We start from the raw sequence: 14,332 nt of genomic DNA on the forward strand, positions 1-14,332 counted from the left end.
ATCATCTGCATATGTGAGGTTATTAATATTTCTCCCAGCAATCTTGATTTCAGCTTGTGCTTTCTTGTGCTTTCCAGCCCAACGTTTGTCATGATGTACTCTGCATATAAGTCAAAAAAGCACAGTGATAATATAAAGCCTTGATGTGTTCCTTTTCCTATTGGGAACCAGTCTGTTGTTCCATGTTCAGTTCTAACTGTTGCTTCCTAACTTGCATATACAGATTTCTGAAGCAGCAGGTCAGGTGGTCTGGTATTCTCACCTCTTTCAGAATTTTCAACCCTTTATCCAGATCCACAGAGTCAAAGGCTTTGGCATAGTCAATAAAGCAGATATAGATGCTTTTCTGGAACTGTCTTGCTCTTTCGATGATCCAGCGCATGTTGGCAATTTGATCTCTGGTTCCTCTGCCTTTTCTAAAACCAGCTTGAACATCTGGAAGTTCACGGTTCATGTATTGCTGAAGCCTGGCTTGGAGAATTTTAAGCATTACTTTACTAGTGTGTGAGATGAGTGCTGCTGCAGCTAAGTCATTTCAGTCGTGTCCGACTCTGTGCGACCCCAGAAATGACAGCACACCAGGCTCCCCCGTCCCTGGGATTCTCCAGGCAAAAACACTGGAGTGGGTTGCCATTTTCTTCTCCAATGCATGAAAGTGAAAAGTGAAAGTGAAGTCGCTCAGTCGTGTCTGACTCTTAGCAACCCCATGGACTGCAGCCTATTGTGCGGAAGTTTGAGCATTCTTTGGTATTGCCTTTCTTTGGGATTAGAATGAAAACTGACCCATCTTTGCATGAAATGTTTCCACTAGACCATTCAGGTATGACCTAAATCAAATCCCTTATGATTATACAGTGGAAGTGAGAAACAGATTTAAGGGACTAGATCTGATAGACAGAGTGCCTGATGAACAATGGACGGAGGTTTGTGACATTGTACAGGAGACAGGGAGCAAGACCATCCCCAAGAAAAAGAAATGTAAAAAGTCAAAATGGCTGTCTGAGGAGGCCTTACAAATAGCTGTGAAATGAAGAGAAGTGAAGGGTTTTATCTAATGTGTTAGTTTTTCACATCAGGTGGCCAACGATGTCTTAATAGTATTTCATTGTGTGTATACATATATACATACACACACACACATACTGTATCTTCTTTATCCATTCACCTATGAATGGACACCTAGGTTGCTTCCATGTTTTGGCAACTGTAAATAATGCTGCTATGAACACTGGAATGTATGTATTTTTTTAATTAATGTTTTTGGTTTTTTTCAGATGTATACCCAGAAGTGGAATTGTTGGGTAATATGAAAGTTCTCATTCTAGTTTTTTTAGAAAACTCCATACTGTCTTCCACAGCAGTTGCTCCAATTTACATTCCCACCAATGGTGTGCAAGGTTTTCTTTTTCCCCTTATCCTCACCAGTGTTTGTCATTTGTGTTCTTTTTGATCATGTCTTTCAACAGGTGAGATGATACCTCATTATGGTTTTCATTTGCATTTCCCTGATGATTAGCAGTATTAAGCATCTTTTCATTTGCTAGTTGGCCATCTGCATTTGCTCTTTGGAAAAATATCTATTCACTGTTTATGGCCATTTTTCAACCGAGTTATTTTTTTGATGTTGAATTGTGTAAGCTGTTTATATATGCTGGATATCAATCCCTTGTTGATCATATCATTTGCAAATATTTTCTCCCATTCATTTTGTATTTTTGGTGATCATTTATTTTGCTGTGCAAAGTGCCCTTAGAATAGTATCTGATACTTAGCCTCATATCAGCTGCCAGCCTAAGCATTCCCAGTCTTGAGTTACATAATTAAATTGTTGATCCTAAATTCAGGACATTAAGCTTTTCTATATTTAAAGTTTTCCTTCTTAATGTGGACTGAGTACTCAGGATTCAGGCTCCAGATACTTTTGAATCTTGGTTCCCTCATCTCTTTCCTTATAATTTCTTTTCCCAGGACTTGAGCACCTGCCTTTTTGATAAGCAAACTTCCCGTGCCTTCTTCCAAGTCACCAGTCTCTTCCTAAAGATCAAATTTGACTTTATTAAGCAGTTATGGCTAAAGATATAACATGGCAAGATTTAGTCAGGGTGTATGTGGATATCATAAAAGTAATGTTTGGGTAAAACAGTAAATTACATTGTGTGTGTATACATACATACATACACATGCATATATACATGTGTGTATATATACACACGCATACTTTGAGGCAGCCCAATCAACTTTGAAATTGCTTAGAAACCAAATCACATTTGAGAACCACAATTTATAAGCCACAAAGCATTAAGAAAATTTCTCAGAGAAGAAATGAGCTTTTTGCTTCTTTACCAGTCTCCAGGGCTCTATTCAATTCAGAAAACTTTCTTAGCAATGACAAAATAAACCTCAGCTCCCCAACATGGCTTATAGAATTTTTCACAACGTTGACTCCTCTGCCTCTCTCACCAATATTCCAGTCACATAAAAATTGTTCTTCTTTCCACAAACAAACCATATTACTTTACACTTACATCTTCTGATATGCTAGTCCTTCTGCCTATTAACATTTCTTTCCTTTTCTCTCTGTGGCAAACTTCCATTTCATTTTTAGAGACCTAATGCAAATACAATTTCTTCTGTGAAATTAACTCAAATTCCAAAACCATAGCTCCTTTTTCTGAGTTTTCCCACTGGACTCTCTAATCCCCCTTTTAGAATCCTCACAAAGTTATATTGTGATCAACTGTGTCTTACTGAAAGTAGATAGCTAGGGGACATCAGGCTTCCCTGGTGGCTCAGCTGGTAAAGAATCCACCTGCAATGCGGGAAACCTGGGTTCAACCCCTTGGTTAGGAAGACCCCATGGAGACGAGAAAGGCTACCCACTCCAGAATTCTGGCCTGGAGAATTCCATGGACTGTATAGTCCATGGAGCCACAAAGAGTTAGACACAACTGAGCAACTTTCACTTTTGAGATTTCCCTGGTGGTCCAGTGGCTAAGACTCCACATTCCCAATGCAGAGGGCCCAGGTTCGATCCCTGGTCAGGGAACTAAATAGTGAATGCTGCAACTAAAAACTGGCACAGCCAAATAAGTAATTATTTGGGGCTTTCCTGATATCTCAGTTGGTAAAGAATGTGCCTGCAATGCAAGAGACCCCAGTTCAATTCCTGAGTTGGGAAGATCCACTGGAGAAGGGATAGGCTACCCACTCCAGTATTTTGGAGCTTCCCTTGTGGCTTAGCTGGTAAAGAATCTGCCTACAATGTGGGAGACCTGGGAACATTGTATGATAACTCAACTGATGCCCTAAGTTTGGGGCATATTGTAGAATTTAGATTTTAAGCAAGTATTTCAGGACTTATCTACCATGAATAGTACTGTCTCTGTGAGGAAATGTAAACAGTGTTCTACATAGCAGAATTTTAAATTAACTTTGAGAACACAATCCTATCATTGATCTGTTCTTTCATTCAACAAGTGTTTCTTGAACATTTACTATATGTCAGTCATTGTTTGAGTCACAAGAGATACAATGTTAATCAACCAGTCAAATATATGGCCCTCAGGGAGCTTATATGCTAATGGGGAAGATAAAATAAAAAGACAAAATAAGTTTGAAAATTAGGTAGGTTGAAAAATGACAATAGCAGAAGGAAAAATAAATCTTGGCAGATGGAGTAGAAAATATCAGGGGAAATGGCTGCAACTTTTAGATAAATGATGAGGTAAGGTTTCCCAGAAATGGTGCAGCAGAGTGCAAATCTTAAGGACATGAGCAAGTGAGCCATTCTAGGAAGCTAGAATGCCAGGGAACGGAAACAGCAAGGTCAAGGATGAAAAGAGGAAGGCTGCCTAGACCGTCCAAGAGCAGCAGTGAGGCAATGTGGCTGAAGCGGGAAGAGCAGGGCGAAGAAGGAACACAACCAGGAGCCAGGCCCCATAGAGCCTTGTAGGTAAGTGTGAGAACTTTGGGTTTTAGGCTGATGAGATGAGACTCAGATGAGAGTGATAAGAAGACTGATATGATCTAACATATCTTTAGAGGATCCCTCTGGTTGCTGTGATAAGATAGGTTTGCGGGAGCCAAGGGGGACAAAGACAGAAGCAAGACACTGATTGGGAAATTACTGTAACACAGGTGAGACATAATCAGGTGAGAAGCAATGGTCAAATTAGAAGAATTTGTCAGGATTTTCTGACGGATCAATAAAGGTTGTCAGAGAAACAGAAGAGTTAAGGCTGAGGTCAATGCATTTTTATCCTAGCAATTTAAGGACTGAAGTTATACTAACTGAAATGGAGAAACATATAAGAAAAGCTCATCTAGAGAAAAACCTAGAACTTAGCTTTGGAAATGTTAAAGTTTCCAGGTCCTATTAGACATCCAAGAGATGATGCCCATCAAGTGACAAAGGTTCAGAATCAGGGAAGACATCCAGACTGGAGATATTAATTTGAATAATATCAGCACAGAGATGCTACTTAAAACCATGAATCCAGATCAGATCACCTACAGAGGAATTATAGATAGAGAAAAAAAAAAAAAGAGGTCCAAGAGCAGGGCACTGGGGTACTCTAATATTTAGGAGATGAGGAAATGAGAAAACAGGGGGAAAAAAGATTTAGAAGAAGCATTTTAAAAGGTAGGAGGAAAACCAGGCAAGAGTAGTATTATGGAAGCAAAGAAGAAAAAAATTTTCACACAGAAGAGAGTGAACAGCTGTGTGTCAAGTGCTGTTGAGATTTTAAGTAAGATGAAGACCGAGAATAACCACTGGATTTAGCAACATGGAACTCAAGGGTGACCTTGACAAATGCAGTTTCAGAAGAGTAGTGCTGGTGAAGGCTTAATTGGAGTAGATTCAAGTGAGGGTGGAGGAGAGAAATTAAAGCAATTAAAGAAATTTAAGGCATTTTGAAGTAAAGAGAAGGAGATAATAGAGTTAACTGGAATGGGAATTAAGGTCAAGAGAGGTTTTCTTTCTTTCAGGGTGGGAGAAACAATAGACTGTTTGAACGCAATAGAGAAAGGAATATTTAGTAGGGAATATTCAGTAGAATGGGGGAAGAACAATGATAGGGCAGAGAGGGGGTGAATGCCAGAGTAGTATCCCTGAGCAGGCTTTAGGAAATACAGTAGCATGAGTTACATAGAAGCAATAATATGGGCAGAATACGGAGAGTGGTTAGATACTGGGAAGGCCACATAAGCAAGCTACCAACGAAGATTTAGAATGAAGGCAAGGATCAGGGCTGCAGGTTGAGGTTGCAGACCAAGTCAGGAACACGTAGGCGAAACACAAGAAAACAGAAGGACCAAAGTCAGGGGAGCCGTCTGAGACGACATCCAGGAAATTACCATAAAGTCAAGGCAAAGAGAACTTGAAAGCATGAACTGTAGAACCAATGATGTAACACAAAGTGTTCTTTGTTGTGCGAAGACCCATTTTCAGGGTCTGTGATAATTTCCCATGGATGTCTTTTCTTCCTCTGGTTCCTGAATCTGATGGCCAGTGTATCCTTTTTAAGAGATGCCTTTATCATTACTTTAATGATAAGCTATATTTGTATACAAAAAGCATTATTAAATGTGTAATATACCAAGGGCTCTGAAAATCACTTCACTGTAGCAGAGTCTCATCAATGCTTCTAAAACCCACAAAGATAATCACACAGAAATAAACACCAGGGTGGCAGACTGTGGTCAACAAACCATTTTCAACTTCTGGGGCACTCACATACTACCTTTACTGCTTCTGTGTGTCGTTTGGGGTCATATGACACTGAAATACTAGAAATGCAAAAAGGGAATACTCTGAGTCCCTGAGTCACTAGGTCCCTGGAAGACAAGAACACCAGAGGGCTGTCCAAACCTGCATCAGATTCTGACAAAAAACAAGAAATAAATCACTGTATTAAGTCACTGACACATATATATATTTTTTCCCTACAGCATAGCCTAACATGACCCTGACTACAACATAGACACACCATCTTAGCAGAGGTAACCATTTGGCCTATAAATGCCAATCCTTTAAGCCATAACAAACATCACAGATGCTTAAATAACAAGTTCCCTTAGTATATAAAACATAATTTGATTCCCAACAATTTGGTTTGCTCACAGCACATCTGGTTTTCAGGAATACATCTATGGAAATTGAGTCACCTCTTTAATGATACTGTATTTGCATCTGAGGAACAGGAAAGACAAGACTGACTGCAGGTTAAATAAAAAGTGCCTAGGTCTATCTTAATTTGCTCTCTAAGCTCCTGATGATAACATATGTAAACACCCTGTAGGTAATTAAATTCTAAATTCTTCTTTGCTGTAATGATCCAGGTGTCACTGGAATATTTTTTAAAAGACATTTTGCCTACCTAAGGCCTCAACATATGATTTTTTTTTCTTTTTTAATTAAACCTCTGCCCAGGAATAAAGCATCTTATTCATACAGTCAAATCTTTCCAGAACCCTCCAACTCAGCTAAGAGAGCCAGTCTAGCTGATTCAGGCAATTGTGTTGCCTTTTAAAATACTGTCCCCAAAGAATCCTTTGCAGCTACTCAGAGCCAGCATAGAGTCAATTATTAAGGTTTGTACCTGTATTGCTTAGACTGCACTTTCCCCCTAATACTGTCCCTATTAATCTACTCAGGAACCAATTTGCTATTTCTGATGCTGGGTTAGGGGTTGTTCGGATGCCTGTTTGTAATTTATTTGGTTGCTTTCAGCTGATGTTTGGGTTTAGACCATGCCACCTGGTGGTCCCCCTGGTGGCTCAGATGGGGGTAAAGAATTTCCTGTCTACCATGCAGGAGATCGGGTTTGATCCCTGTGTTGGGAAGATCCCCTGAAGAGCAAAGTGGCAACCTACTCCAGTATTCTTGCCTGAAGAATTCTGTGGACAGAGGAGCCTGGTGGGCTACAGTCCACGGTGTCGCAAAGAATCAGACACAACTGAGCAACTTTCAGTCAGTCAGTCACTCACTCACCTAGTGCAGATGCTGCAGAAAGGGTCTCTGGAACACCTCCTGCATCATGAATCTCTTGCTGAAAGTACTGAAAGTATTTTTTCTACTTCACTGATAAAATAACAGGGTTTATTAACCAGGGTTTATTATCTCTGCTGGTTGTTTTTTTTTTTTTTTTAAATCATTGGCAGTAAGTTTCTCTAACAGCATCACTATCCCAAATATTTGTTAAGGGCTTAAACAGTTTCTAATGCTGCTGCTTTATTTAATTTACAGCCATTTCTGAAAACATACCATTCAGTGTTTGGTGAAACAGCTTATGCCTCCTGCCGTATTTCACATTTTGTTTTATGCTTTGGTAGATTTCACTATGATCCTTTTTTAACCAGTAAAATATTTTTAGGGAAGAAGATGTATTCATGCGTATTAAGTTGCTTCACAATTGTGTCCAACTCTTTGGGACCTATGGATTGCAGCCCACTAGGCTCCTCTTTCCATGGGATTCTCCAGGCAAGAAAGAATACTGGAGTGGATTGCCATGCCCTATTCCAGGGGATCTTCCCAACCCAGGGATCAAACCTGTATTTCCTGAAGCTCCTGCACTGCTGGTGGATTCTTTACTGCTGAGCCACTGAAGAAGCCCAGGAAAGAAGACACATTTTCTTTAAACAGTAAAGTTGCAGAAAAAGTCCTATATCATGAAATCTTTTCACAGATCTAAATAGCAACAGTGGGTTGCTTTTTACCAGAACTTTAAAATATAGCAGAACTTTAAAAGAGCAGAACTTTCGGACTTCTCTGGTGGCACAGTGGTTAAGGATCTGCTTGCCAATGCAGGAGACAGAGGTTTGATTCCTGGTCCAGGACTGCACATGCTAAGGAGCAACTAAACCAGAGTGCCACAGCTACTGAAGCCTGCGGACCCAGAGCCTATGATCCACAGCAAGAGGAGCCAGAGCAAGGAGAAACCCGAGCACTGCAAGGAAGGGCAACAACCGCACTTACTGCAACTAGAGAAAGCCCGTGCACAGAAAGCAATGAAGACCCAGCATGGTCAAAAATTAAAAATAAGCTGTAAAAATAATAGTATAACAACAGAACTTTTTAAAAAAATATTTGAGCCTCTTAATTTTCATAGAGGTTAACTGTATTCTCTCATGGCCTCATTTCACAAAAGCAGTTGTAGTGAAGTGGGAGGCATATGGAAACTACTCAGCTTACCTGAGTCTAAATTCTGACTCTGCCACTTGCCAACTCTATAATTTGGGACAAATCACTTACCTTCTATAAGCTTCATCATCCTCATCTGTGAACTGGGGCTCATACTACTTGTCCACAGGGTTATTCTAAGAAGTCAATAGAGTACCCATGTGAAAGTGTCTATCACTGAGCTGGGCCCAAAATAGACCATCAAAATTCATTATCAGAATCTCCAAGACACACACAATCCATCTATAATGAGATCACAAGAATTAGTGATTTACACAGAGTCTCCTAAGTTGAAGTAATATGAAGAACTCCATGGCAATTTAAGGTGTTCTGGCCATTTAAGATTTACTTGATTAATTTACTACCTCCTTGTCTTATCCATTAGTAATACAGGTCCTATAGTTCAACTTGCAGCTAATTTCTTCTCTCTCTCTCTCATTATTGGAGGATAATTGCTTTACAATATTTGAAACATTTTATTTTTACCTTCTCCACCAAGGAATAGTCCTATGGACTCCCCACCAGAGTCTGGCTTCCTGTCACCCACTACTGCTTCTTCCTCACTCGATATCAAAAGAGCACAAAATGTACTGAGTAAAAGCTTGCTTTTAACTCAGAAATGCATTGGGGGCGGAGGTGAGGATGGCACTAATTTAATTTTTATTCCTAAGAGAATTTTCCTGGAGGAATCTATGTCTGGAATACAATGGAATTGCCTCCAAACATTCCTTATAAGAATCTACTTGCTTCTAAGCTCAACAGTTGGAATGAAAGTCTCAGGTTTAGGGCCAGTTGTGATAGTGAGGTCTCTCCCTTTCAACCTACAGGCAAGTGATTCTGGGGGGATATAAAAGCATTTTTAAAAAGCAATGGACTAAACATGACTCTTTAGACCAATCTGCGAAACTAGCTAACATACAATACCCTAAGTCAACTAATGCCTTTCGGTGGCAGGGGTTTCATCTAAGCTTGAATGAGTCTTGCCTTCTCTCTCTCACCATTCTTCCCCTATGTAAGTGAGTGATTTTCAGACTATGTTGACTGTAATTCACAGTTTAAAAAATGCATTTAACTTTGCAACCCAGTATTCAGACATATGTGTGCATGCACACATTCACACACACACACACACACGGAGACTATTAAAAATGTTATGCAACAATTCTTGCCCTTACTATGTACTTGATTTTCACACTATTATATTTCATTTTTGAATGCTAGTTATGACCCATAAAGTGGATTTTATGACTCACTAATGAGTCACAGCCTATTGTTTTAAAAACACGGAGCCAGACTTTTAATAAGGAGCTACTAGTCTGGAAAAGCAGTAAATGAAGTTCACACTTGATATGGGAGACTGAAATTCTGTTAAAAGTGTATGTACAGTTCTAGTAAGAGAGAACAATGTCCTTCTCCTATTCCTCCTACCAAGTAAAACTAAAAACTCTAAGAATTATATTTAAATAAACATAAGAAGACTCTGAAAGGCTAAGGCAGAGAAGTCAGACAATCTAGGGACTAGAGGACCCAAGGAATGATGTACTGCTGAATTTGTGGCTTTTCTTTTGGCCTCACATGTCTCAGACTTGGAACTGAAGAAGCTGGCAACCTAGAAATGCCAACAAGTACAGAAGTCAACTCTCTCTAAACAAAGAAAAAATAAAGGGGAAGCCTACAAAGATATGTTATAGACAATAAACATTCTATGCCAAACACAACAGGTAAACTGTGGCTCCCATCCCTACCCATGTCAGCCAAGTTCAAGTGGAAAGCCTAGATGAGGCTATAATGAGACGTTCTAACCACCCAGTATGCTGATGTCAGAGAAGGATGAGTAGGGAGCTGAAATTCCATCTCCGTTGGATGGTAAAGAGTTCCTCTCACCCCTGTCTATAATGTTATCAGAGACACTCTGAGGAGCCTGGACATCCATCTCCACCCAGTACTACCAAAACAAATTTCCACTTCTCCACTGCGGTAGGCCTGTTGGAGAAATGACAGAAATCTTAGAATTATTATCTGACAAATATTTTAAAGCAGTAATCATAAACATGCCTCAATTACCAAGTACAAGCACACTTGAAATAAATGAAAAAAATATAAAATCCATACAAAAACAGAAACAAATGGAAAATAAATAGACAATATAAGGAAGAACCAACAGGAAATTTTAGAAATGAAAAATACAGTCACCAAATTTAAAATTCAACAGCAGAATGAATGAGTCAGAAGGAAGGAATCAGTGAACTGGAACATATGCTTATGCTAATGCAAACCTCGTAATTTATTCCTTCCCCTCACCTTTCCCCTTTGATAATCGTAAGTTTGTTGTCTGTGAGTCTGTTCCTATTTTGTAAATAAGTTCATTTATACCATGTTTTTAGATTCCACATATAAGGGATATCATATGATATTTGTCTTTTTCTGACTTATTCCACTTCGTATGATAATCTCTAGGTCCATCCATGTTGCTACAAATGGCATTATTTCATTCTTTTTTATAGCTGAGTAATATTCCTTGTACAAATGTAAATTTCTTCTTTATCCACTCATCTGTTGATGGGCATTTAGGTTGCTTCCATGTCTTGGCTAGTGTAAATAGTCCTGCCATGAACACTGGGTGCGTGTATCTTTTTGAAACAGGCTTTTTGCAGAATACATATCTGGCAGTGGGATTGCTCTGCATATAAGTTAAATAAGCCGGATGACAATATACAGCCTTGACATACTCCTTCCTGATTTGGAACCAGTCTGTTGTTCCATGTCCGGTTCTAACTGCTGCTTCCTGACCTGCATACAGATTTCTCAGGAGCCAGGTCAGGTGGTCTGGTACTCCCATCTCCTGAAGGATTTTCCACGGTTTGTGGTGATGCACACTGTCAAAGGCTTTGGGATAGTTAATAAAGCAGAAGTAGATGTTTTTCTGGAACTCTCTTGCTTTTTTGACGATCCAACAGATATTGGCGATTTGATCTCTGGTTCCTCTGCATTTTCTAAATCTAATTTGAACATCTGGAAGTTCTCAGTTCACATACTATTGAAGCCTGGCTTGGAGAATTTTGAGCATTACTTTACTAGCGTGTGAGATGAGTGCAATTGTGCAGTAGTTTGAACATTTTTGGCAATTTAAACAATTTTGGCAAAGGCAATTCTTTGCCATTGCCTTTCTTTGGGATTGGAATGAACACTGACCTTTTCCAGTCCTGTGGCCACTGCTGAGTTTTCCAAATTTGCTGGCATATTGAGTGCAGCACTTTCACAGCATCATCTTTCAGGATTTGAAATAGCTCAACTGGAATTCCATCACCTCCCCTAGCTTTGTTCACAGCGATGTTTCCTAATGCCCACTTGACTTTGCATTCCAGGATATCTGGCTCTAGGTGAGTGATCACACCAGCTTGGTTATCACGGTTATGAAGATCGTTTTTGTATAGTTCTTCTGTGTATTCTTGCCACCTCTTCTTAACATCTTCTGCTTCTGTTAGGTCCATACCATTTCTGTCCTTTATTGGACATCATGAAATCTCAGTAACCTCAGATATGCAGATGACACCACCCTTTCTTCTTGAAGAAAGCAAAGAAGAACTAAAGAGCCTCTTGCTGAAAGTGAAAGATAAAAGTGAAAAAGTTGGCTTAAAACTCAACATTCAGAAAACTAAGATCATGGCATCCAGTCCCATCACTTCATAGCAAACAGATGAGGAAATAATGGAAACAGTGACAGACTTTATTTTGGGGGGGCTCCAAAATCACTTGCAGATGGTGACTGTAGCCATAAAATTAAAAAGACACTTGCTCCGTGGAAGGAAAACTATGATCAACCTAGGCAGCATATTCAAAAGCAGAGACATTACTTTGCCAACAAAGGTCCGTCTAGTTAAAGCTATGGTTTTTCCAGTAGTCATGTATGGATGTGAGAGTTGGATTATAAAGAAAGCTGAGCGCCAAAGAATTGTTGCTTTTGAACTGTGGTGTTAGGGAAGACTCTTGAGAGGACTGCAAGGAGATCCAACCAGTCCATCCTAAAGGAAATCAGTCATGAATATTCATTGGAAGAACTGATGTTGAAACTGAAACTCCAATACTCTGGCCACCTGATGTGAAGAACCGACTCATTGGAAAAGACCCTGTTGCTGGGAAAGATTGAAGGCGGGAGGAGAAGGAGACAACAGAGGATGAGATGGTTGGATGGCATCACTGACTAATGGACATGTGTTTGAGTAAGCTCCTGAAGTTGGTGATGGACAGGGAAGCCTGGTGTGCTGCAGTCCATGGAGTTGCAAAGAGTTGGACATGACTGAGCAACTGAACTGAGTGGGATTGGTGAATCATATAGCAGTTCTATATATATATTTTTTGGAACCTCCATATTGCTCTGCATAGTGGCTTTACCAATATACACTCCCACCAACAGTGTAGGAGGGATCTCTTCTCTCTTCACTCTCTCCAGCGTTTGTTGTTTATGTTTATGACTTTTTATGATGACCATTCTGAATGGTGTGATGATCTACCTCATTGTAGTTTGATATGCATTTCTCTAATAGTTAGTGATGTTGAGCATCTTTTCATGTGTGTGTGTGTGTGTGTGTTTACCATCTGTATGTCATCTTTAGATGAAATGTCTATTTAGAACTTTTGTCCATTTTCTGATTTGACTGTTTGCTTTTATGTTGAGCTGCATGAACTGTTTGTATAGTTTGGAGATTAATCCCTTGTTGGTCACTTTGTTTGCAAATGTTTTATCCCATTTTGCTGTGTAAAAACTTTAAAGCTTAATCAGGTCCCATTTGCTTATTTTTATTACTCTAGGAGGTGGAGTCAAAGAAATATTGCTGTTATTTATGTCAAATAATGTTCTGCCTAGGTTTTCCTTTATAAGTTTTACAGTATCTAGTCACACCTTTAGGTCTTTAACCTAACCCATTGTGAGTTTATTTGTGCATATGGTGTTAGAGAATGTTCTAATTTCATTCTTGTACATGTGAGTGTCCAGAGCTCTACTTATTGAAGAGACTGTCTTTTCTCCAACAAAGGAAATCATAAGTAGAACAAAAAGACAATCTACAGAATGGGAGAAAATATTTGCAATTGATGTGACAGACAAGGGTTTAATTTATAAAACATACACATAGCTCATAAAACTTAGTATCAAAAAACCCCAAATAACCCAATAAAAAAAATGGGCAAAAGATTTGAATACACATTTCTCTAAAGACGATATATAGATAGAAACAGGCACATGAAAAGATGCTCAATATCAGTACTTAGAGAAATGCAAATGAAAACTGCAATGATGTATTATCTCATGCATCAGAATGGCCATCATTAAAAATCTACAAATAATAAACGCTAGAGCAGTTGTGGATAAAAGGGAACACTTATATACTGTTGGTGGAAAAACAGTATGGTATTTCCTTTAAAAAACTAAAAATAGAGCTACCATGTGATCCATCAATCCAACTTTTATGCACATATCTGGAACAGATGAAAATTCTAATTTAAAAAGAAACACACTCCAATGTTCATAGGAGCACTATTTACAATAGCCAAGACATGGAACCAACCTAAACATCCATGAAGAGATGAATGGATAAAGAAGGTGTGGTATATATACACAATGGAATATTACTCAGCCATAAACCATTTGCAGCAACATGGATGGATCCAGAGATTATCAAACTAATGAAGACAGAAAAACAAATATATGATATCACTTATACTTGGAATGCTTAAAGATAATACAGCTGAACTTATTTACAAAACAGAAATAGACTCACAGACATAGAAGACAAACTTATGACTACCCAAGGGGAAAGAGAGAGAGGGAATGATAAATTAGGAGTTGTGATTAATAGATACAGACTACTATATACAAAACAGATAAACAACAAAGGTGTACTGTATAGCACAGAGAACTATATTCACTATCACAATAATCTATAATGGAAAAGAACTTGAAAAATAACATGAATATATGTACATGTGTAGGGCTTCCCAGGGGCCTCAGTGGTAAAGAATTCACCTGCAATGCAGGGGACACTGGTTTGATCCCTGCATCAGGAAGATTCCCTGGAGGAGGGCATGGCTACCCACTCCAGTATTCTTGCCTGGACAATCCCATAGACAGAGGAGCCTGGCAGGCTACAGTCC

At 39.1% G+C, this 14,332-nt stretch overlaps 1 non-coding gene across 1 annotated transcript; it reads left to right on the plus strand.

Annotated features, from left to right (window-relative positions):
• The first annotated feature begins 2,973 nt into the window (after positions 1–2,973).
• On the plus strand, positions 2,974–3,046 carry TRNAG-CCC (transfer RNA glycine (anticodon CCC)). The gene has a single exon. It is a non-coding gene; the product is annotated as a tRNA-Gly (tRNA).
• The last annotated feature ends 11,286 nt before the right edge of the window (positions 3,047–14,332 follow it).

This window comes from Bos indicus, chromosome 16 (assembly GCF_029378745.1).
Source record: "Bos indicus isolate NIAB-ARS_2022 breed Sahiwal x Tharparkar chromosome 16, NIAB-ARS_B.indTharparkar_mat_pri_1.0, whole genome shotgun sequence".
NCBI classification, from domain to species: Eukaryota; Metazoa; Chordata; class Mammalia; order Artiodactyla; family Bovidae; genus Bos; species Bos indicus.